Raw genomic sequence first — 26,517 nt, 5'->3', positions numbered from 1 at the left:
CTGCATCTGTTGCCAAAACAAAAGGGGTAAAAAAATAATAATATTATTCCCCGATAAAAGATCACATTGGTCTTTCTTTCAAGGTCACCCTATTCCTTCTTTCACCCAAGGGATTACCACCTCAACAGTGTCATGATCACAATAGTCCCTTACAGTCTCATGATCACAATTCTCCTTTACACACCCTAGTCCTACTTTCAACCAAGGGATTACCACCTTAACAGTCTCATGATCACAATAGTCCCTTACATTAGGGAGTAAAATACTAGAGACCTTATCGGTATCCATATGTTGAAAAAAGAGAAATAGAGAAGCTTGTTCAAGATTTGATGGAATCAGGTAACATTCATCCTAACACCTGATTTCTCCAAGGGCTTCATTATAAAGACTTATGCCTCAATGACTGGGATAGGTGTTGTGCTTATGCAAGGATAGGAAATGTTAGCAATTATCCATGCCATACATAAATGGAGTACATACTTGGTGGGACAACACTGTATTATCCATACTGATCATCACAATCTTAAAATAGCTTGTGGAATAGAGAATTTCAACTTCTAAGCAACAAAAATAGGTCACCAGGTTCGTGGGATATGACTATGAAATTGTCTATCATAAAGGGAAGGAGAATGTGGTTTCGGAGGCCCTTTCTGGTATTAGTTATTTAAGTTGCATGATACCCACTTAAAAGTTAGTTATGCATACTATTCCCAATCTGATGGTTACACTGGAGTGGTCAACAAATGTTTGGAGACCTATTTAAAGTGTTTCACTTCGAACCAACCCAGACACTGGGTTCAGTCATAGATGGCCTCCATTTTCTGATTGTGGTACAATAAAAACCAGGAACTTTCCACCAAAATGACACCAGACAAAGTTGTTTACAGGCAACTCCGTCTATCTATTACATATTACATCATTAGGAATGCAAGTGTTCAAGTTGTAGATTCAATACTGCAAAGCCGAGATCATATCATACAAAATTTGAAGGAAAATTTAAATTCGGTGCGCAATGTAAATGAAAATGGGTGTGGTTTGTACAGGGTTGCGACCTTAAACAATCCAAATTAGGAGCACTTCCAAATTTTATTATTAGATGTAATTTTGGTGTAAAAAATTATTAAGATGGACTTATAATCCATTTTCATATCTAAATATGAATTTTTAAACTCCAAAAATAGTTCTAACCAAGTAAATCTATAAATAAATAAAAATCTTGAAAATGGATGATCTAGATAACGTGTTCTAAGATGCACTATTTTTTAGAATCAAAATCTTTATTTTTTCACATATTTATACATCTTGACGTCGAGATAATCAATTAGAGAGTTTTCCAACATCAAAACAACCTTCTGCAAAAAAATTTTGAAGTGCACTTTAATTCTACATTTTAAAGTTGCGACCTTATAAAAACTTTTTTTAATAATTTTTTTTCACTCTATGATTAAGTAAATTATAATTTAAAATTTTAATAAATTCAAAATTTTTGAGTTGAACAAAACCTTATGGGTTATGATTCTATATCTTTTATGACTTGATTGTTGGACCGTAAAAAAAGCCTTATGGATTGTGAATTTTATTATCTTTAGAGCCGTTTGTGTATCTGCATAACTATTATATTAAAATAGATTACAAGAAAAATATGAGATTTATAGACAGTTTAATGATAACGAAATGGAAATAGAATACCTATTAGGAGGGCTAAAAAATCTATTACGTGTCTGACAGGTAATTTATCCATTGCGCTTGCCTCTCTTAATAAAAAGAAAGAAAAATTGCATAAACCCCTAAAATGGATTTTCTAATCAATTTATCCCACCTAACTTTTCCTAGCAATTTCCCTCAAAAACCATGTTGGCTAGTAAATACCCCCAATACAAAAAGTTCATTTTTTTTTTTTTATTATAAAAATACCTTCTCATACATAATAAATGACAAATTATTTGCGGATCCCAATAAAAGAAAACGCCGAACTGCACTTGTACAATACCGGATTGCTCACTCCAAAATGTCGGATTGCCACTTTAAAACGGTCGACTGCTCACTTCAAAAAACCGGACCGCCAAACTTCAAAATGTTGTACCGCCCTTTCGCAAAATGTTGTACTAAGTCTTCAAAACGCCGGATTGCCTTTTCAAAATACTGGACCGCTATTTTAAAATGCCGGACTGCCTATTTCTCAAATAGCATAATTCCTGGATTGTGTAATGTTGTACCGCCCATTCCAGCAAAATAATCGTCGAACCGCCTCTTCCAAACGCTAGACCGCCCTCTCTAACGAAAATGATTGGTTAGATAAGAGAAAATATTGTACCACCACTTCAAAATGCCGGATTGCCCCTTCAAAATGCTCCATTGCTATTTTAAAACGACAGACTGCCCATCTCTCCAATTCCTGGATTGTGAAACGCCGTACCGTCGATTCCAGCAAAATAATCGTCGAACCGCCTCTTCCAAATGCTGGACCGCCTCCTCTAGCCAAAATGATTGGTTAGGTAAGAGAAATGTATTTTCGTAAAAAAAAAAAAAATTATATATATATATATATATATATATTGAGAGTATTTGTTAAAAGATATTTATTTATTTATTTATATGTATATATATATATATATATATATATATTTTTTTTTTTTTGAGGAGTTGCTAGGAAAAGTTACGTTCGGATAAATTGCTCAAAAAGTCTATCTCCCGCTCAAATCTCGAAATCTCAGGGTGGCTCAACATCTAAAAAACCTAACAGATTAAGCCCTACCTTCTTTCTCTCTCGCCTCTCTCCCTCTCCCTCTCCCCCAGAACAAGGCTTTGTTACTCCCAATCTATAAGCCAGCTCGTCCATAAAGCCACAGGCTCGGAGCGCTCTTATTTTTTTCTCACGAAGTGCTCTCTCTTCCTTCTGTCTCCCTGTCTCGCCTGAAACCTAATCCTCTCCTTTCCAGGGTCGCCATTGGAGCTTTCTTCAAGCTTCTGATATATCATATCAGGTGCGTTTCTCTCTCTAAACCTCTTTCTCTTGCCTTTTTATTTTTGTTGCCTCTTTTTTGTGTTCTTTTTCTTGTTTAAGATGTTAGATCGATGGTGTAATCTCTTAAATTCTTTTTGATTTTTTACTGGTTTTCCTTTATTGAAAAACCTAGATCGTTCTTGCTGTGTTCTTCTGTGCATTACTGTGAACTTCAATTCTTCCTTTGACAACAGTAAGAACCTTGCCATTTAATAAGCTAATAAGATTCTGAGTGTCTAACCACTTTACCCCCTCCTGAAGCCAATACATGGTCCACCCTACCAAGCCCATAAGCAGACCCATATCTCTAAATTTATGCAGTGATTCCTCTAACCCAACAGTCCTACTCTCAAAATTCTTTATCTCATTGGAAAATGACCTCTAACCCAACAGTCCTACTCTCAAAATTCTTTATCTCATTGGAAAATGAAGCCTCTTGATGCTCAACTTTTTGCCTAAACTCTCTCCCCAAATTCCCAATTTGATTTGAAATCTTCAAATCCATGACCTCCACCTGAACCTGCAACATCTTAGTGGTTGTTTTCAAGACACTCTCGAGCTCTGTTATTCATTCTCAGAGTCCAAAGCCCCCATGGAAGGAACATGAACAGGGCTTTTGATCCATCTCATGATAGCATTGCACAACCCCAAACGACACAAAAAAAGAAATAAATTCTTTTAAAAGGTTTTTTTGTGTATTCTTGATGCCTTTTTTTGTATTAAAAAATCTTTTTGGATTGGTGTGATGCTGACTTTAATTCCGCATTTCAATAGAATTCTGTGGCAACCCAGTAGCAATGTTTTTCTTCGGTTGCATCTAAATACTACCCAAACAGTAACAATCCATATGCAGGTACAAAAACAATCCATTTGCAGTAATGTCAATATATTTCCAGGTATCCAAACGGCCCTTAGTGACTTAGATTGTCGGTCATAAAAAGAAGGGTTGGGTAGAGGGTAAAGAAGAGAAAATTTTTTGCATTAGATTCTTGTAGGAGAAGGAAACAATTCGAGGTACGATTTGCATTTTCTTTCTTCTTTTGGAAACAAGTATAACGTTAATACCATTTTCTCATTCTTTCTCTTTGCAATTTAACCTTATTTTATATACATTTATGTGGTCATTTTTTTAAATGCCTATATCCATAGCCTTTATCCAATCCAACTCTAATAAATTGCCTAATTTTTTGGTTAATGACAATTTGTTATCTCCAGCCCATGATTTTTTTTTTTTATCTTTCTCCCAAATGAGTCAATTTTTTAATATATCTGTATTTTTTGGTAATGATGATCAATGCTCTAAATTTTATTTCCCTTTTATTGATGATTTATTGTGAATTGGTGATCCTGACCATATTTTGCAGGTGAAAACGGGGGAAAATTACTTTTATCTTCATTGTTCTGTCTTCCTGTTTACTGGACTTTTGAGGTTTATTTGTTAGAATCAATCCATGGAAGAAGAAGTTGGTGTTGGGTCTTGTTCCTACATCAATTCATGAAAATTTTAGCTGGAGACATATTATATGGGATGCATTGTATGCATAATTCCTTTTTATTTATAAACACTACTAGAATTTATGTGTTTCTTGGTTAAGTTTTATTTCCTATTAACTTCACAAATGAGGCAGTGTTCAGGGACTTGGCTGCAAACCTTGGGGATATTTAGAAAATAAAAAATCACAAAAATTATGTTAAAGTGTAAAATCAATGCATAATTATTCTATATGTATATTTGGATGTTTTTTATGATGATTTGTAAGTGCTTCTTGTCATATACCCTTTTTTAGTTTCCCCTTTTCTTCATTTTTCTGAATTGTCTGGTTACAAATCAATTTTTTCTAATCTATGTTTTATATATTTTTCCATATTTTGTTTGAACTTTCAATGTTAATTTTAGTTTAGTTTGATTCTTACTATTTTTATTTTATTTGTAACAATTATTTGATATATATATATATATATATATATATATATATATATATTTTAAATTTTTAGGTCTGCTTTTGTCCCATACATTAGTTGAGCAAGTCCATCCGGACTCATCCGAATTACTTGGCTGGGGCAGGGCCTGAGTCCCATGCCTGAGATGAGTTTTTGAGCCTTGAAATTAAGTGAAGATGTGAGTTAAAATTTCTTGCATTTTTTTTGGGTAAATAAATTTCTTGCATTTGTTCTGTTTTTTTTTTTTGAATGCTAAATTTTTTTGGGATTTGTTGATGCATAATATTGTTTGTTGATTTGTATTTCACATCCATTATCCTGAGATTTCCAGTACATGTACTATTTGCCTAAATTTTGGGAACCCTTTCCTCCCAGACACTTTAAAATTTATCATAGACTCTGATGTTCATTCTAGCACTCTGATGTTCATTCTAGCTTAAGCTTTCTCCATTCATGCTCCTCAATTTATTAACCTTAGAAGCAGTGGAAATGGCAATTCACCAAAAGCTAATGTGTAACTCTTTTTGCTTTCTTTGTTAGTGAAGCATGATCATGGATAATGGTACGTCAAATATCCATTGGTTTCCCCTATGTTCCATAAGTGATGGGTCTATTTCTTGGTTTATTAAACTTGCATCCTGAATTTGATGCATTGCTTGCTCTTTCATAGGAAGGTTTTGAACATCATAATCCTTGAGTATGAACTTTGGATAGCACAATTTGGCACATTTTGCCATAAGTATGACTGGTTCATTTTTGAAGTTACAATCATATTTGATTAGTTGATTAATATGTCATGTGTTTCATATGCTAACATGAAGCTAAAGCGCTTTCTATTTGAATGTAATGAAGCTCAAGATCGAGCTAATGTGAAGTGTCTTTGAGTTTTTGCTTTTATGGAAGAAATCATGTCCAATTCTTTGTCCTCATAGTTTTTTCTGTTTGATTTATATGGGCTAGAACCTCTCTATTAATTAAAAGGGCAGCAGAAAAGTTTTGCCAAGTCGAAATCTTCGACTTGCTTGCCTGTACTTGAAGAAACCTTTCGTTTGAAGTCTTATTTAAAGACATTATGTTTGAGTCCTAAGAACTGTGATAAGCTTGTGAAGGTGCATTTAATCCATCTCATTGTAATTGGTTTTCTTTTGTGTAGTTCTTTTCTTTGGTTGTCTTTAGCACCAACCATTTGGTAGACTGCATATTGGTGGTACATTTTATTGAATTCAGAATATGTGTTGCATATACTGATTTGTTTGAATTTAAACCCATCAAGTACTTTTCCTAATTGAAAATTCAGAAAGGTAAGGTAGCCTTTAAATAATTGCAATCCTAAGTTACTTATAAGTACGCATGTTCTCCATATCTTTTTATTAACAAACCAAATTTTTTATATGCATCACTTGTCAAAGAGTAGAAGTTTAGAAGTGTCCTTGTTTTTGTGTCATGTGGTTCATGGCATGCTATCAATGGCTTTTGAAAGCATTTGTCCTGCTTTTATTGGTTGGATCTATAGGTAGTTTCTATTTTGTGATGGCGTTGGTATCATCGGCCTCTTTTGAATCTAGATTTGAGTTTTACACTTAATTTTGTGCTTGTTTTGCTGGCTTGCAAATCTGAAGTTCATTATCTTTTCGCCAGGACATGAAAAAGCTTCTAGAAATGAAATTGGCATAGACCAAACTGCATTTTTCAAAGGTATGACTTCATGTTTCATGATTGTTGCTTGTACATTTGTATTGCTGTCGAGATGATTATAAACTCTTTATTGTGGCCTGGTGGTTGTTTCCTTTACGAGGCTTTGAACATATATAATTCTAAAGAGTGCATGGTAATAATTTTTCTACTCATTGTTCTATGACCTCTTATGTTTTTATGCTTTTGTTGTTTCCAAATTGTTATTCGCACCATAAATTTCACAAGAGTATCATTGGTTCTATGCACAAACATAAGCGCATTGGATTTTTCTATATTTGATTATCGTCATCCATATTTTATTAATTGAGACAACTAGTTCCTAGATATTGTAAGTGTCTTACCTTGTAGAGAAATCAGAGGGTACCTTGATTTTATTAGCAGCTCTCTATAATTAAGGACAAACGTTGTTTGCAAGTCTAGACTCGTCATGCACATGGTGTTCCTGGAAGGCTGATTGGATTTTTAAAGGCATTTGATTACCATCTAAATATGGAAATCGAATCCTTATAAATCTCATTTATAAATGGGTTTGTATTATGTGGTCTAGCTCGATCATATGACTAGGTCATCTATCCCCCAAAAAACATAAGGTGATTTTTATTGATCTAAAAATTTTCAGATTATCATGAGTCACCCCCAAGATCAATTTCATAAAAAAATCTTTTCAAGCACAAAAAAAAAGCTTCAGAACGCTTCCCCCGTAAAGACTGACTCTGAATTGTCTATGTCAGTGTAATGAAGTTCTAGGGTTTCAAGAACTCAAAAGCTCTTTCTCTCTCTGTCTCTCTTTTGGATTTGTTCACTCTGTGAATGAAAGATGATATAATAAATTTCAGATTGAAAAGATCCTCTTCTGTTTTTTGGGGTCTGGACCACCTAATTTAATGGTTGTCCTAGACCTTATAGATCTTTGCCCTTTATCAATATGCATAAAGAAATCATTATGGCAAAATTGAAATTTTGCTTCTTGTTTTTTTTTTTTTTTTTTTTTTTTTTTTTTCAGATATTGCAAGATGATGATGAGACTTAACCGGTTAGTGACTTGAAACCTAGCAGCTTGTTTAGCAGACTGGGTGTTTTAGTGCCAATTTGTTAGCTACTTCTTAGAGTCTTTCCTTTTATATTGAAAGGTACAAATATAGTCTGTAACTTCTCTTTATTGTTCTGATTGTCAATTTTGTCTGTGATAGGCAAGGAAAAAGGGGTTTTTACGAGTACATATTAGGCAAAAATATATGACCATGAACAAGTAAATTTCTACTTATTGTTGAACCATTTTCATTGAAATTTGTGAAAATTCTGCAAGGTCTTCTTCATTCTTTTGAATGTCATTGAGTGTATTTTAGCTACTGCAGACAAATAGGCCCAATTATTTAGAAGAAAAGTAATTGGCTAGCCTGAACCATGCCATATTAGGCGCTGTGGCATCAAAACCCTACAATTTCCTTCCATCCATACAATTTGAAAGGTTCCCATACATATGATGTCAATACCAATTTGACCTTCGAATTATCACATTATGTTATCAAAGTTTAGGAGTGCAATGGATGGGCACTTAGGTGCCTCCAAGAGTTATGGAAACCCTCCAAACCTCACCTACCATCATCTGAAGCTAACATCTTGCGGTCTGCCCCTATGACCTGGTTGGAACATTTTATAAGCAAATGATGTTAGACCACAAGGGAAAACTTGCTTTTCTATTTAAAAAAGGTTTCCAGAAAAAACTTGACCATTAGTGTAGATATTGATAGATTATAGACAATTGTGTTTGGACGTTTTCTGGAGTAGCTGTACACTGTCCTGGTAGTTTACCTTCTCAACAACTTAAGATGAAGCATTGACTCAGTCTAGAGCCGACAAGTCAAATACTAGCTACTTGCCACTCTGTGGCAATTCCTTACCAATTTTACAATAGTTTCCTTGTCAATTGCATGATTGAATTAACCCACTCTAATACATTCATTATATATATGTAGTGGAGTGATTTCATGTCACCATGTTATTGTAATATATTGAAACCATACTTCTAAAAAACCATATTTGTGAGATTTTGCCCAGGAACTTTTCTCATCTCAATAATCAAAATCTAAAAAAAAAAAAAAGAAAAAAAATTCAATTTGCACCTTAGATATTGTCAAAATGAGCCCCTTCCAATAATGAATCTAGATTGTCCACTTGGTGAAATTTTAGATCTAGGCCTTTATTAACCCAAAATAATTTTTCTCTTTTCTAACATTGTTCATCTAATGATAACAAAGCCTTCTACAAAATTTCGAAAAGGAAAAAAACAAAAATTCCTTCTAAGCCTAAGCTTAAAGCATCTCACTAAACGGACGGCCTATGTTAAGTGGGTTAAAGAACATTTTTAGGGTGCATCTTCAAATTTTGTTTTTTGTAATTGTTCATCAAAATGAAAAGAGTATATATATATATATATATATATATATATATATATATATACCAATAGGTTATCACCTAAAATGAGTAGTACTTTAGTTTTGGTCCCAATCTTTAGATCTTGATTGGATGGTTGAAAGTGCATGTTACTTTTTGAGTTTTAACATTTTTTCTACATATCAGATTAAGCTGAAATTTTGGGTTGACATGCTAGACACCACATCACACTATAGAAAAATATTAAAAATATTATAAAATATTTTCAAAAGTTCAAATGACCAAATTACCCCTGCCATATCAAGAGGTAGTTTGGTCTTTTTCGATTTTAGAAAATATGTGTTTTATATTTTTTTTTGTGCCCTCTAATATGTAGTATGAACCCAAAATTTCATCTTGAACAGATTTCTATAAAAAATATTAAAAGATAGTGTATACTATTGCTCCCTCAAGAGCATCTATGTATTTACTCCCTTGGGCAAAATACTTTTTGGGCATTTTTTCTTTTTTTTTTTTATTTGAAAGTTTGGGATCCGTCTAATTGTATCTAGATTATTATTTTCAAAGAAAAAATTTTGAATTTTAAGTTTTTGAACATTTAGATCATTCATTCCATAACTTGGATGGTTCCGGTGCAATCTTGGGATACCATTTTTCTTAGGCACATAGAGAGTAAGGGTTAATTTTTTTTTTCTTTGAGGTTGGTTGCTTGGTTATAGAGATCACATCCCAAAATTTGGGATCTAAAAGATATTCCTAGTGTAAGTTTTGCCCGAGGCAGTAGATGGATAGTATGCTCCCACAGGAGTAGAAATTTTTTGGGGATATTAAAATTCAAATAGTAATATGTATATTTAACCATCCAATCAAGATCTGATGGCTGAGAGCATAAGCTGAAGTTGTATTCATTATAGGTAACAATTTTTGATAGATATAATGTATGTATGTATGTGTGTTCAACAAGATGTTGAGGACAAAGAAAATATGCTCAAAACAAAGAAAATGCTAGACAAATGGAGAAAAAGTATTGTGGTACCTATTTGTAAGAACTAAGGAGACATATAAAACCCTACGAACTATCGAGGGATCAAAATTGTGAGCGACACTATGAAGTTGTGGAAGAGAGTGATTGAGCAATGACTAAGGCATGAAACGAGTGTATCAGACATCTGTTCGGTTTTATTTTAGGGAACAACAATTGAGGCTATTTTCCTATTTAGGCAGCTGATTGAGATGTTTAGGGAGAAGGGAAGAGACCTCCATCCACATGCTCTTTATTAATTTAGAGAAAGCATATGATATGGTATCTAGATAGTTAATTTGGTAGGTGTTACAAAAAAAAGGAGTCTCTAGAATATATATTGGCATCATGAGAGATATGTATGAAGGAGCTCTAACTGGTGTGAGTACAACTAGTGGTGAGACATGAATTTTCAGTGACAATAGGCCACCATCAGGGATCAGTGTTGAGCCCATATCTCTTTGTTTTGGTTAAGTTAACTAGGCATCTACAGGATGAGGCACCATAGTGTATGTTGTTCATGTATGACATAATTTTAATTGATGAGAATAGTGGCCATGTCAATGCAAAGTTAGAACTTTGGAGGGATGCTCTAGATTTTAAAGGTTTGAAAATTAGCCGGATTGAGACGGAGTATATGGAATGCAAGTTTAGTATAGTAGAAGTAGAAACGAGGAGGTAGTTAAGATTGATGTCCAAGAAATACCTAAAAGAGCTTATTTTCGATATCTTGGGTTGATAATCCAGGAGAATAGAGAGATTCATGACAATGTTGCACAAAGAATTAGAGGGGTGGGCACAATGGAGATGTGCATCTAGAGTTTTATGTGATTGCCGCATTTACTAATAAAACTAAAGGGGAAGTTCTATATGATGATTATAAGACCAACCATACTTTATGGGACAGAATGTTGGATGGTCAAGAAAATTCTTATTCATAAGATGAGTGTAGCTGAGATGACGATGTTGAGATGGATGAGTGATATGACAAGCAAGGCTAGAATTTAGAATGAATATATCCGAGGGAACTTAGGGATGACTCCAATAGGCGATAAGATGAGAGAAAGTAGACTTAGGTGGGTTGGCCGTGTACAACGTAGACCTAATACAACACCTGCTAAGAGAGGCAATTTGTTTCAAGTGGAAGGCTCTAAAGCGTAAAAGGAAAGCTCAAAAGGACATGGATGGAAGTAGTTAGAAGATATATGGTGACGTATGGTTTAATTGAGTGCATGGCCTTTAATAGAGCAGAATGGTCGAATAGGATTCATGTAGCCGACCCCAAATAGTGGGATAAGGCTCGAATGATTGTATATGGGATAGTTATGCTTAATAACCCTCAAAATGGCATACGCCATGGTCAGAACCACTTTTGAATGTCATAGTTACGCATGCGCTTATTTAACTAGATGTCCCCTTTTAGATGGAAGGGTACTTTGGCCTGTTGGCTTGAGTGGAAAAAATGAGCAAAACTTTTAGAAAAATTTGGTGCCTTCAATTCTTGCTCTCTCCACCCACTCTACTCCATAGACCAACATTCATCAAAACAACCCCATTATCAGAGCCATGGCTTCCTTGTCATGAAGGCATGAACATTCATTTCATTGAACAAATTGAATGCATCGTATTAAATAAAGTTGAGAGAGAGAGAGGGACACCACACACGCACACAAACGTGAGAGAAACAGAGAGTATTAAATACTATAGCCCCAAAAAAAAGAAAAGAAAAGAAACCATGATGAAAGATGTTTTAGAATTAGATGTTGGGGCTCGAGTCATCGATGACATATTCATAAAAAACATGGTGCTTTGATTCAATGGTTATGGCTAGAAGATAAGAAACAAGCTGAGCAAAAAGATAGGAATGGAATGCCCCAAAAATTCAACAATGTTGGGGTTCTAGGCAATATAGTGTACAAGCACCATATCATTTATCTTATCTATGGATCATGATTCCACTTATCCAATGGGCGGGATTCAAAGGGACTTTGATTTTGTTACAACCAAAGGAGCTACATGGCTGGTACAAAATTCATATGATAATCTTATGCATTTTCCAAATTTGATGTCCATAAAGGATCCACCATTCACATGAAGGCATGAAAATAACCTAATTTCTTGACTCTTTGAATTTTGTAACAAGAATTTCGGTGATTTTATATCCATGGGCTATTTTGAGAGTACTGTCCAAGACTATCAACTCAATACCAAGAGATCCATCACTTCTATAATGTTTAGGCGGGTCAATAGTTATTATTCCTTTATCCTCATTAGTAGGATTCATTTTCATAGATTTTATGTGAAGTAGTCATGGAATTCTAGTGGAAGTTGTCTCTTTGCTTGTAAAATTTAGAAGGGTTTGCAATTCTCACCTGTTTCACACGCAAAGGGATTAATATATAAGTATAGTTACCACCTTAAGTTGGGAATTGGAAGTTCTCACAAATGCCTATAACGCATGGTTTCCTGTTAAGGGTGATAACCATATGTATATGTTAACCACTTTACTTGTAAAATGTGTACATTTGCTAATCTTTCTATTATTTTAAAGAAGGAGGTTTATTTCCACAAGCATTGCATGACTTCTTCATAAAACTATTTATGAAAATGAATCTTAGTTATATGGATTAAGACATATTTATTGTTGTCCAAGCATCACAAAGATGATGGATCTCCTGGTATTGACCTTGCTATCTTGGCAGGACACAAAACAGCCTAGATACATAAAATTCATTAGAGTTCTTATTATATTAATTCAAAGGGTTTTAATGAATTAATTTTTTATTTGAACTATGGACACTTCACAGAAATGCAAAACATTGCTAGTAAAGCTTTAAGTATCCATGTAGCTTTTCTAATTGTGAACGAAATTGGAGTATGTTTGAATTGATGCAACTCAGAAGAACAATTTATCCACGGAAGAGGTGGCTGATTGGTTGCTTTTGCATTTAAGACTAAAGATCTTCAAAGGTGCCAATAGTGGCATCATCATTTCTTTTGAGGAACTAGACATCAATGCATAATAGCTCACATAATCTGATTCTTGATGCCTTTCTTTAGATGTTTCTTGGTTTGAGTTTTGAAAAACGGTTTTAAATTTTTAGTGATTCTTCTACTGGTTTTAAACTAATTGGTCTAAAGCATTTAGATGGGTGCTTTGGTTCAAGTCGAAGGCCCAAAATAACATGGATGGAAGTAACGAAAAGAGATATGGTGATTTATGATTTAACTGAGGGTGTGGCCCTTCATAGAGCGGAATAGCGAAACAGAATTTGCGTAGTCGATCCCAGGTAGTTGGGATAAGCCCTGGATGCTGATGATGAATTTATGGCTTACTTGGATACCTTTTTTTATGTTATCTATTTCTTTTACGCACTATTCATGAGTTAGTGCAATTTAACTTTCTATTGCATTTTTTAGTTAATTTATTGAAAAAAAAGTGTACAATGAATAGTCTCACTCATCAAGCTCTTCAGCCAAAACCAAGGTTTGAAATTCAGGGACCCGGATTGGAATCGCCTGATCGGGATCAAGAATCGTCCATATCGTTCTGGATCTTGTAATAAAACGAGATCCGGTCGGATCCCCTCCTGAACCAGCGGTCCGTACTGGTTCAGAGAGAACCAGACGTCCCAACTGGTTCCACCTTTTTATTAACTTTTCCTATTAAAAAATTTATGTGGTGACCCACCACGTGACCCGTGACGTCATCTCTCTTGGACCTTGCATCACTATCACGTGGCCTTGCATCTCATCACATGGTACACCTTAAACTTGTTCAACTCTTTTGTATGCCAATTTATCTCACGTCTCTTTGATGGGGGATAAATCTTCATTGTCCATGTTAGCATTGTCTCACTCGAAGATTTGATAGCTTTATTAGCTCATGGGATTATACTTACCCCCAAAAAAAAAAACGCTAAAAAAAGCTCATATTAGCTATTAGCTAATTGGGATTAAAAAGAAAAAATACTACTAGCTCATAGGATAATAAAAAAGCGAAAAATAATACTAATACCTGTTTATTAACCATTAAAAGACTAGTTTATGGGATATTTTAATAGAGAAAATAACACTAGCTCATATCACTTTAGAGTTTATTTTCAAGTTGCTTTATCAATTATCCCACATTGCAAGTATTTATTTATTTATTTTCCTGATTTTACTAAAATATGATTGCAAATTTATGTTTCTAAATTTTATATTTTTGTCCACATTAATTATTAAACACATTAGATTTATTTATTTGTGAGGATCATACCTTTGTTTTTTGAATCACATTTATTATAATATTACAATAATTAGTATTGCAAATTTTATTCTTATTTGTATCGTAAAATGATTATAAAATATAAACTAATAATTCCAATTTCAATGTATAATATTATAATTAGTTAGGTTACGATAATTTTGGACGAGTAAAGCGAGTTAATAAAAGTTTTGATGTGATACTAATTTCACTTATATGGGAAATTATTTTTTTAATCTTATGATATGGAAGTGTTTTCTAATATTTGTAAATTATTTTGATGCAATCAGTGTTTAAAAAAACGGTCCGCTCGACGCCTAGGCACCCCAAAAAAAAATTTCGGTGCACCTCGACCTGGGCGCCCCAACACGGGTGGCTGTACTTGGGCAGGCACCTAGCACCGTTTAGAATTTTTTTTTTTTTAAACTTCGTCCAAAAGGCAAAATGGGTCTTTTGACCCCCAAGTTTGTATAAAAGAAGTTTAGGGGTTTATTTTTCAACCCCAAACTGAAAAAAAACAAGAAACCCTCAATCATAAACTTATTTATTAGAATCTAAAGCAATTGCTGAAATCGAAAGTACTTCTTGTGGAATATGTTGATGAGGGTGATGATTCTGATGATGACGGCTTCAATTCTACTGCAGATGAAAGCAATGAAGATGATTCTAATTCTTATTGATGTCTTGATTGTCTTCTCTCTTCGTTTGAAGTAACTTTAATACTTTATTGCACCATTTTGGTTTGGGCTTTAGACATTTGGAGTTTGAACGATTTTTCTTTAGTTATGTGGTTTGTAATTTTTTTGTCTTTTTGGACTATTTCGTTGTGTGGTTTACTGGTTTTTTTATAGTTTTGGAAGTCAGTTTGTTGATGACTTGGAGAGTTGGAGACTTGGATGTTATTATGGTTTATTTTATGGCTATGAAATATGGAGAATATGAGAGTTGGAGACCTTACAGTAGCCCATTAGACTTTTAAATGTTTTGTATGGTTCGAAATTTTGAATAAGTTATTCTCAACCTGATTACCTGAGAGGTTGAGACATGTGATATGTTTGTATATAAAAACGTATGTTGTGAACTTGTGATATTGTCAATTTCAAATGGAATAAATTACAAATTTTGATACAAATATATGCTTATATGTGCATTTGGATAGCAAATATATAAAAAAAACTAAGAATTTGCACCTCAAGGCGCTCGCCTAGGTGCTGAGTGCTGGGCGCCAGGCAGGCCACCTAGGGGCCGCCTAGCGTTTTTTGAAACCTTGGTGCAATATTATAATTAATAATTATACAGACATTCAGACAGGATAACATCGTCTCAGTATTTATCTATTTTTACAAAGTAATAAAAGGACATAATGCACCACCACTAATTCCTTTTAGAAACTCAATGAACATTGTTTTTAGAAATTTATAGTGATTTTTTAAAAAAAAATTGGGACGAAACTTGCCGGTTCGGCCGATTCTCTAATCCAACGTGCCGATCCACCGATTAGACACGGTTTTTGGGGTGGACAATCCAAGTTGCTGATCCCTTTTTTTAAACCTTGGCCAAAACCCAATAAAATTAAGAAAAATGAAATGTTAAGTAACTACATTTGTCTTCACATACCAACATTGCATAGTCGAACTCCAAAACTCAACCAAAGTGTTTGAGAGAGAACCTATATTACTTGGATGCTTAGTTGCTTGGTTTCCTTGGTGGAAAACATGTGAAGCGTGCATATGGCCAAGAGAGCAAGCAAAATAGAAAGGTACCTTCATTGTTTCAAAAAGCGGACCGCCTAGCGCCTAGGCGGATTTCCCTGAGCGCCTGAACTCGCCTAGGCGGCCGCCCAGGGCTTGTGCCCCACGCAAGGGTGGAATTGCAGCTCCTTGAGGGTATTTTTGGGTTAATTTGTTTAATACTAAAGAGGCAAAATTGTGGTTTTAGGTTCATTTAAAACGTAAAACCCATTAGAGGCTATTTTAGAGAGAGAAAACCCAAAAAAAAAAATATTTCTATTGGGCCACCCAGGTTTTGGGCGCCTGCCTAGGCGCTGGGCAGCCTGGACCCCCCTGACCGTCTAGGAGCCGCCTAACACTTTTTGAAACACTGGGTACCATGCACATGAAGGCCAAGGAACTTTCATTCCCCATGTAAACATGAAATTAGAGCTTGTGAATTGGCCTGAATCCAAAGCCTTGAGAGTGGATCTCCTTGGCCCTTCCAACACCTTGAAATAGAGCCCTCAACTCCAAACTGGTACAGTAGCAAAAACTACATGAGACGCCTTTCAAGAAATTGCTCTCATGGTCATAGGTACGCCTACCATGCAATGGGACCTGATAGCATGTATATGGCCCATCAATATTCAACTTGACACATCCCAAAGGAGGAGCAGTCCACAACAAAGTTAGTCTTTGGTACCTTACCGAGCAACTGATAACCAAAAAGGATAAAAGGACTAGTCATCCATATTTGAATAACCTTTAGTGTGCATAAGATGTGCAATCTCAGCCACTCATCTTATCAGCTTATCAACAATCATCATAGGGTTTCAAACCATGTTGTTGAAATCAAGAATGGATTGGAAGCGATTTAGGGATTCGGCAGGGGATCTTAATGCTAAAGATTCATATGGTAGGAAGCGCTGTCCGTAAGATGCATATTCTACGGATCTCGATCCGACCTCTTTGGATCTTGATCCCAACCTTTTTGGATCATGCAAAAAATCAAGACTACACTATTTAATTTTACAATTTCCACTAAGAACTTGAATTAGATAATGTATCTTAAGAAATAAAACTATTTTTTGACTACAGTGCCTAATTTTATAAAAATTAAACATAACAGCCATCGAGGTGGTCCCAACCATTTAAGATATTGATCCTGAGCAATGGGGATCGCAATTCAAACACTTAAAATTTGAGATCCCTCTTCCGGATCGCCGTAGCGGCCGTCATGGGATATATCTAGCCTTCCCACAATACTTTTAAAGCCTATCGTTTCATCATTGCCTTAACTATGCACCATTGTACTTGTGTATTTACTGGATTGTTTTAGTACATTTTAAATTTCTTCAAAATTTATTTTGCATAGGCCTTTTTCAGATATAAGAATTCCATTATCTATTTGTTTCACTGCAATGCCACTGAAATATGGCATACAAAGGGGGATATATTTTCTTTGTTTGTTTATATGTTGATGACTTGATCTTTACGAAATATAATCCGGGCATGTATCAAGAGTTCAGGATGATTGACATTGGGCTCATTTCTTAATTTCTTAGCCTTGAAATGAAACATATAATGAATGGAATTTTTAAATCTCAAAAGCGTTTCAGAAAAGACATTATTAAGAAATTTAAAATGAAACCTTGCAATTGGATAATTGTGCCGGTAGAATGTGGTATAAAGTTGAGAAAGGAACATAATGGTGAGATGATAGATCCCACTTTTTAAAATGTATTATGGGAAGCATTCGGTAGTTAATATGCACAAGACTGGGTATTCTATATGGAGCTGGTTTGGTTAGCGAACCCTTGATTGATCAAGGGTATTCCTAACTTGCCTAACCAAGCTTCGATGTAAATGAAATAAATGTCTTTGTAAGCATTTGGAACTCCTCACGAACCCATATTTCGATAAAGAAAACTCAAGATCCTGAATGATCAAGAGTGAGTCGGGTTTCTCATTGTGTGTCTTCTATGGTTGCTATCATTGGAGTCTGTCTCTCGTCCTTATTTTGTAGAATCACATTTTGGGAGGATCAATGTATCAATGCATAAAAACTTCAGTACTCTATGTGATTTCTTCCACAACTAGCAAAATTTATAAATGAGAAAAATCTAAGGCCATTTAGTTTATTGATATAGCCTCTCACTTTTTATTACCGCTTACAATTAAGGCTGCTTTACGTGGTTCTTATTTTTTGTTGATTTCATGTTTACTTAAGGGTCTCAACAAGCCAAGCCAGCTTGTTAGCTAGCTCAGATTACCTGTTTATTGAAGACGCTAAGCTCAAGCTGAGACAAGCTCAACTTGATCTTGAACTTGTTTTAGAGATATGTGTGTAGCAAAAAGCATACAATATATATTATATTAGATTGGTCTCACCTTAAATAAGAAACTCCACCTGAGTTATTATAGTATATATATCATATTATATATTTCCTTGTTTATAAGATTGTGCTTGGTTGTTTATGACATGAACATCTTGCTTATGGGCTTGTTCAAGTAAATTGGCCAAGCTCAAGCTGGGCATTTATGCTCAAATCAAGCTCAACCTTGTCGTCCACCCATGCAAGCCATCCTTGATCATACCCAAGCCAACGTCTTGACACCCCTATCTTTGTCTATTTCATTTGCTTTCTTCATTGCTGGTTCTAAAATACTACCTTGTTACTGGTTTGAGGGTAAAGTGAACAAATTGTGATGAAATCATTATCAAAATCTAACCACACATTTGAACTCAAGAGTTTGACTTCTTGTAGAGTGGCTTATGAAGAAGTGGGGTCACAAGGTGTAACTTGTAGGTGGCACCTATGTTGCATAGGCATGGGTACACGTGTCAGATACTGACATGAATGCAGGGTGTGGGATTTCTTGTTCCATGAAGAAGAGGATTTAGTGATACTGCTACATTATGAAGCGATAACCACATCTAACAATATTACCAACATTTGTTTGATAATGAGTAGCAAGAAATTATCAGTTATACATTAATTGGTTGAATTCATAGATATTCTAAACTTCATGGACATTTTCAAAGTTCACGTGTTTGCTCAAAAAAAAAAAGAATAAAAATCTCTAGATGTTATAAAGAATGCTTAATAAAACAAGAAGATTCCAAAAGGATCCATGTGTTGGCGACAAAGTCATATTTCTTTCGTTTAAGGGAAGTTACGTGACCCTTTGAGTTAGGCCATATGTTTAGGAAACTAAATATTGTTTTTAGGAAACCTAATCTATGAAATAACTACCTATATTCTCTAGAGTTGTGGATAGCCTATTTCTATGGGAAGTGCATCCTTATGGATTTGGATAGCACGTGACCCATAGGAGATAGAATTTCTTCACTCCTAAATGATTGGAAAAAATATGGAGCCTCACGTGATTGGCATATTAGGTTCTTCTTTTTATAAAGTTAAGCTTTGTAGAGTGAATATAATGCAAGGTAAAATACTGAGAGAAGGGTTAGTTCTTTAGTCCTTTTGGGTGGGTGTTCTAGAGAGAAAAAGACTATGTTTTAGGGCTAGAGAGAGAGTTTGTAATCCCTTTTATTCTCCATGCTTACATGGTGTTTTTCTTATTAGTGAAAGAGAACTTTGCTGCCCTATGGATATAGGCAACTTGCCGAACCATGAAAATCTTTGTCTCTCTTCTTTTATTTTTCTGCACTATTTTTGTTTCCTTTATTTTTTTCAAACCTTGGTTTCTATCCTCTATAATTGGTAACAGAGCCTTAGGGTTTAAGATCCTTGTTGGGCACGAGGTTTGTGGCAGATGACAGATATTTGAAGTTGGCTGGAGGAAGTTCAAACAGATATGAAATTTTAAAATTTGACAGTTCAGATTTCTCAACCTGAAAAATTAAAGATGCATGCGGTGTTGGTGAAAGATGGTTGTGTAGTGGCTTTAAAAGGCAAAGAAAAAAAACCTGAAAAAATGGATGATAAGAAGGATGAGTGGGCCAGGACAAATATTTTCTTGTCGCTTGATGAGTTCGTTTTATTCAATGTCTCCTAAAAAACTATTGCAAAAGATTTATGGGACGGGCTGAAAAATACCTATGAAGGTAAGACTCTTGATAAAAATTTTCTTCACAAAAACTTTACAATCTCAAGATGAGTGATGGTATATCTTTGCAAGGACACTTAAATGAGTTTAATGCCTTGATTAGCAAGTCGATGTCACTTGATGTAAATAAAGCAGCTATTTTACTTTGTTTTATGCCGGAATCATGGGATGGATTAATCATGAATCTCAGTAGTGAAAAATCTCTTGAATTTGATTATGTTGTTTCAGCACTTCTGGCGAAGAGTCTAGGCAAAAGTCTGGTAAGGATTCCCTTGGGAATGTGTTTGTAGCACGGGGAAGATCAATGGAGAGAGCTATGGTAGAGGTCAGTGAAGATCTAAATCAAGAAGATATAAGAAAGTGAAGTGTTGGAGTTGTGAAAAGTTAGGCCATGTGAGAAAAGATTGTAAGGTACAAAAGGGGAACCAGGAAGCCTCTAAATCTGGTTTTAATGAGAAGCCTAGTTCAAGTTGATCTCAGGGAAATCTAGTAGAGGAAATTAAGTTTGTGGATAGGGAGGAAGTTTTGTAGTATTGGTTACTTGATTCAAGTGCATCCTTTCACATGACTCTACATAGGGATTAGTTCTATAGGTACCAACCATGTGATGGAGGTATTGTTTACATAGAAAATAATGACTCATGTAAAATAGTGGGAGTTGAAGATGTCTGAATCAAGATGTTCAATGGAGGCATATGCACCATCCCGGGTGTTAGACATGTTCTAGATCTCAGGAGGAGTCTCTTGTCCTTAGAAAATTTTAATGAGCAATGCTTTAAATTTATTGGGGACAATAGATGTTTGAATATTTCAAAAGGAGCATTAGTGGTTGCAAAAGGAGAGTTAGTAGGCAATTTGTATAGACTTGTTGGAGAAACAGTTTTGGGAGAGGCCGATAGTACAGAGGTGGACTCTGTCATGACATGGCATGCACGTTTGAGTCACGAGCGAGCGTGGACTCAAGATACTTCTCAATAAAAACCTCCTCTCTGGTTTAAAATCTTTTAATTTAGATTTTTGTGAGTCATGCTTATTTGGAAAACAAAACAAATTACGTTTTGCTTTATCCACCACTAAAAGTAAGGATTTTTTAGAATTGATTCATTTAGACACATGGGAATCACATGTTGTTTCTATGGGGGGTGCTGCATATTTTGTCACTTTTATTGATCATTTTTCAAGAAAAGTGAGTTTATATGTTGAAAAAGAAATCAAATGCCTTCAATTGTTTCAAAAAATTCAATTGTTTCCAAAAATTTAAGGCCTTGGTTGAAAATAAAAAAGGTTAAGACTTAAGAGCATCAAATGTCTAAGAATTGATAATGAGGGAGAATTTTGTTTTGGTAAATTTAATAATTTTTGTAGTAAGCATGATGTTGCTAGGCAGTTGATAGTTCCTGGAACACCTCAGCAAAATAGTGTTGTTGAGAGGATGAATCGTACCATTATGGAGCGTGTCAGGTGTGTGTTGAGTGCTGCTACATTAGAGCAGTGTTTCTAGGCATAGGAAGTTCGTTCAACTTGTTTCCTACTCAATAGGTCTCTTGGTTTTGCTATTGACTACAAGTCACTAAAAGACGGTTGGATAGGTAAACCAGTTGATTATTCTTTCCTACATATTTTTTGTTGTGATGCATATTCTTTGATTCCAAAGGAGAAAAGAACCGAGTTGGATGAAAAATCCAAGAAGTGTGTTTTTCTTGGCTATGTTGATGGTACAAAGGGGTACATATTGTGGGATCCTACTGACCACAAGGTTATAGTTAGCCGAGATGTTGTTTTCAATGAAAATTCCATACAGAAATAAAAAGATGAGCAAGATGCAAAAGTTGTTGAGGTGGGAATGCAGCCATGAGAACTAGTGAGATAGTGGTCAGGACCAATAACTTGAAATTATCCAAGAGCTTGAACAATATTTAGGTGATTCTGAATTAAGAAGATCTGATAGGCCTAAAAAGGTTATTGTGAGGCTTAACGTCTATATGTCTTGTCATATGTTTGCCTAACAAAGGAGGGTGGGCCAGATTCTTTTCATGAGGCATGTGAGGTCGATGAAGCCGGTCAATAGAGAGCATCCATGGAAGAAGAGATGGAGGTCATGCGAAAAAATAAAACATTGGACCTCCTTGAATGACCAGAGAAGCGAAAGGTAATTGGTTGCATGTGGGTCTTCAAGAAGAAGACAGGTCCTGATGATATTGTTGAAAGGTACAATGCTCAATTGGTTGTGAAAGGTTATGCTCAGAAATCAGGTTTTTATTTAGATGAGATTTTTTCTCCTGTTGTGTGCATGTCCACTATTAGAGTTGTTTTGGCTATGGCTGCTATTCTTGATTTAGAGTTAGAACAATTAGATGTGAAAATTGCATCTTTGCATGGTGATATAAAAACAAATTTTATATGATCAGAGGGTATCTTTAAGGAAGGTAAAGTGAATTTGGTTTGTAGGCCCAAGAAATCATTGTATGGGTTGAAACAGGTGCCAAGATATTGGTACAAACGATTTGACTCTTGTATGTTGAGCTTGAATTTTCGTTGATGTGAAGCTGACCATTGTGCCTATTTTCATGGATATGGTGATGGAAGATATGAAGCTGACCATTGTGCCTATTTTCATGGATATGGTGATGAAAGCTTTATTATCTTGTTATTATATGTCGATGACATAATTGTTGCAGGACCAAACAAAGGAAATATTGCAACACTTAAAGCTCAGTTGGCTACGAAATTTATGATGAAAGATTTTTTGAGAAATGTTAACGTTGTATTACTAAGACAGTAATAGTTACAGAATTGTGAGAGGCTAAAGGCACTTGCTATGGGTGGCTTTCAGTAAAAAATACATTAGTCAGTCGTGTACATAAAAGGCTTATAAGTCCCGCCCAGATACAATGATTTACCATGGTTTTTCAAAAAAGTAACATTGAGACTGTGGAGTGCTCCGTCGAGGGAGGCTATGTAGTATGGTTGTGGTCCTGAACAAAAAGGGAGAGGCTACGTAGTACGACTGTAGTTCTGAACAAAAAAGGAGTAGGACCTGGGCTGCTCTTCCAATTGGAATCTAGCTCCCTCTTTCGCCATGAGATCTACAAGTTCGTTGGACGTCCTCCATATATGCTTCCAGGAGACGTACATATCACTGCAAATGTGAGTAATTTCATCAAAAATTGTAATTAGTTGCCATGGAAGAGAGGTCATCCAACTTGCCTGTGAAATAGTGTTTTGTGAGTCTCCTTCCACAATCAAGTGTGTGCCCCATGATGGATTGAATTTTTTGAGACCCAATAGGAGAGCCATAGCTTTTGCGTACTGGGAGTTCCATTGGCAAAGGAAAAAGTTCCTTGATAAACCCGAGAAGATCTTGTGATTAGCGGTCCAAAAGGAGGCCAGTGAAGTTACCTTGTGGAAAAGAGCTGGTAGGTGGAGTTTAAGTCCATTGAAAATTCTGTTATTCCTTTCTACCCATATTGTCCCTATGGTAGCAGCCACAATAGCCTTCCATAAAGTTCTTCGAGCCAGTAGCCAGTGTGACTCCAATTCAAAAGATATCAGGGCCTTGACTGTAGGGGGTGTGACCCAATTAATACCGAAGAGTTGCAACACATGCCTCCACAACTTATGGGTAAAATCGCAATAAATAAAGATGTGTGGGTTGGATTCCTCCTTGCATAGGCACAGGGCACATCTATTAGGGATTGAGATCCCTCGTTTTTGTAGTTGGTCCACTGTGAGTGCTCTTTGGGAACATGCAATCCAATTGAAGGTTTGAATCTTAGGTGGGGCAATGGTTGACCATACTTTTGCCAGAACTGAGGTGGGATTGAGAGGGTAAGTAGGGGGCTGGGTGATACTTTTATAAAAAGAGGCTACCGTAAAGAAACTTGAGGGGGAAAGAGTTCAAACTATTCTGTCTTTCCCATGAGTTGGGATAAATAGTGAGGAAAGAGCATTCGAGAGTAGTTGGAATTGATTGGATTCCTCGTCTGAGTGGTTTCTTCGAAATGATGGGTTCCAGACTCTTCGGCCACTTGAAAGCAGCATTTCATCGACGATAGTGGAGTTTTTGTTAGAGGCAAGAGAATATAGGGTTGGGAAGGCATGACACAGTGGAGAGTTTCCTAGCCATAAATCTGTCCAGAAACTCACCCTATGGCCTTCTCTAGGAAGGAATCTTATGAATCTTTTGAACTGTGAAAGGGAGGAGGCAAAGGATTTCCAAGCTCTTGACACTCTATGCCTTTGGATCCTTTCTGGCACTCAGGTTTCATCCGGGATCCTGTATTTACATCGTAAAACCTGAGCCCAAAGAGAATCTGGCTGAGAGGCTAGGCGCCACCACCATATGCCAAGGAGTGCTGTATTTTGTTTCCTAAGGACCCGAATCCCTAGACTCCCATGCTTTCTTCGTAGGCAGATATTTTCCCATGCTACTAGGTGGAATTTGGTCCTTTTGGCTGTCCAGACCACAAGAAATTCCGCATAAGTTGTTCTATGCTTTTAGCCACCTGTGCAGGCATCTGGTAAAGGGACATGAAGTAGACAGGGGTATTTGCCAGGGTGGCATTGATCAAGGTAACTGTTCCTGCCAAAGAGAGATATCTACCTTTCCAAACCGCTAGATGTCTCTCTACCTTGTCTAGAACCTGAGACCAGTGCCTCTTTTTTGGTTTCCAAACCTTGGTTTTTATCCTCTGCACCATATTGGTATGTGTATCAACTACATGTCGACACCAGTACAGCAACCAAGTAAAAGAATCCATGGTACATAGGGTGGCGCAGCTATTTGCAAAGTGGTTGGGGTTGAAAATACGGCTAGCCATTTGGAGAGCGCTACAAGCACAAACCAAGAAACCCCAGTAAGAGCTCCGCCTCTTTCCTAAGCTGGAGTATGGCCAAAGACATCTTGGATAGGGACTTAGGAGCTCACACTTCCATACTGATAATTGATTTTCTTTGTGAAGTTTTTCAATTTTGTATAGAATAGTGCATATTTCATATGGATTTTGCTTTTCCAAGTCTTTGTGAGAGGTGATTCTATTGTAATGATACCTAGAATACACTGAAACACTGAAATTGCTTTTTTTCTTTATACATTCTTTTGACCATCCATAACTCTGAATTCTTGTAGCTTGGAAAACAGGAAGTAACCTCAAGTATGTTTTCTTGTGTTTGTGATGTTTAGGCTTTGGAGTGGTTCTACGTTGCTTTAGGCCCTAAAACAACTTTGTTCACAGGAAATGGTATTTCTGGTGTAATCTACAGAAATCAGATTTAAGAAAGATGATAAACCACCTGTGTAGTGAGTTAAAGAAAGAAGAAAGTAGTAGCTTTTATAGCATGCTGTTGATTGAGGAAATCAGACTGCTTGGAGACTGTCCGCTATACTTCATAATAAGAAATAATCAAACCAATGTTGTATGTATAGTTTAGTCAGTTTGTGTTCATCAAATTGCCAGCTAATTGGAGTTCATTGCAATCAGAACATTGTGATCCATGTTTTATCTTTCAGCTATTGAGGTTCTAAAGATCGAATGTAATGAACAACTGTCCAGCAATGATCAATATCAAACTATGTTCAGTGGTTTGCCACTTGAACCATTAATTTGTGTTGTAGCAGAAATACGTTCTTCATTCATTTTCTGTCTCACGGATTCTTATGCTATCAACATCTGATATTGATGCTTCTCTTCAATCATTGCAAAAGCTCATGTGCCTATCCATTACATTTGGAAACCCTTATTGCTCATGCCTTGCATTTGAAGTTGTAAGAATAACCACATTCATCTTGAAGTTTTTCTCCCTTTTTGTAATGTTACAAATATTCTCAATCTAAAATTTCCTACCCATTTCCCTGTGAATCTTTCTTTCATTTACTAACCATGAAATTCCTGTCCTGCAATGAATGAGAAAACAATGTGGCAGCAAACCCTGTTGAAGAGGTGCATTAATTTCCCAAGCCAAAAGAGTTAATATGTCTCATGATTGAGTTTTTGACCAATCGAAGTATACAACAAAATCATAAATATTCAAACGCCCTCACCTCAAATGGTCATGTTATGATTTGCCAGTGATAATTTGCGCAAAAGAGGGATAATTTTGTTTGGAAGGCATTGGCATTTTCTTTGTTGAATGGACAGGTTTTGAAGAGCCTTAGCACCATAAACCATATAAGCATGCATGAAAGTTATTGTAATATGTTAGTAATTCAAATAATTATGTAAGTGTTCTCAAGTTACATTGCAATCAAATGCCCCTTAAAAACTTGAATGATATATTTTTCATCTGATATTATGAAAATGATGATTGTACATATTTTTCTATTTATTACCATCTCTCTCTCTCTCTCTCTCTCTAGAATAAATGTGTCAGATCATATCAGGTTCTAATAATCCACGTTTCCATTTTCATCCAAGTAAATCATTGGCCT

The 26,517-nt window shown here is 35.6% G+C and overlaps 1 long non-coding RNA gene across 5 annotated transcripts; it reads left to right on the top strand.

The window, feature by feature from the left end:
* The first annotated feature begins 2,634 nt into the window (after positions 1–2,634).
* On the top strand, positions 2,635–25,793 carry LOC110008358 (uncharacterized). 5 transcript variants are annotated; one of them, XR_002283178.2, is made up of 5 exons: positions 2,682–2,984; positions 3,858–4,018; positions 6,584–6,640; positions 7,644–7,673; positions 25,273–25,793. It is a non-coding gene; the product is annotated as an uncharacterized LOC110008358 (long non-coding RNA). The 5 variants fall into 5 exon arrangements; XR_002283179.2 differs by lacking the exon at positions 7,644–7,673 and having other exon boundaries at positions 3,901–4,018; XR_002283175.2 differs by lacking the exon at positions 7,644–7,673 and having other exon boundaries at positions 2,683–2,984.
* The last annotated feature ends 724 nt before the right edge of the window (positions 25,794–26,517 follow it).

Source organism: Amborella trichopoda, chromosome 12, assembly GCF_054954075.1.
Source record: "Amborella trichopoda isolate Santa Cruz 75 chromosome 12, AtrichopodaSantaCruz75HAP2 v2.0, whole genome shotgun sequence".
NCBI classification, from domain to species: domain Eukaryota; kingdom Viridiplantae; phylum Streptophyta; class Magnoliopsida; order Amborellales; family Amborellaceae; genus Amborella; species Amborella trichopoda.
The sequence above is the reverse complement of the archived record's forward strand: the minus strand, read 5'-3'. Positions and strand labels throughout refer to the sequence as shown.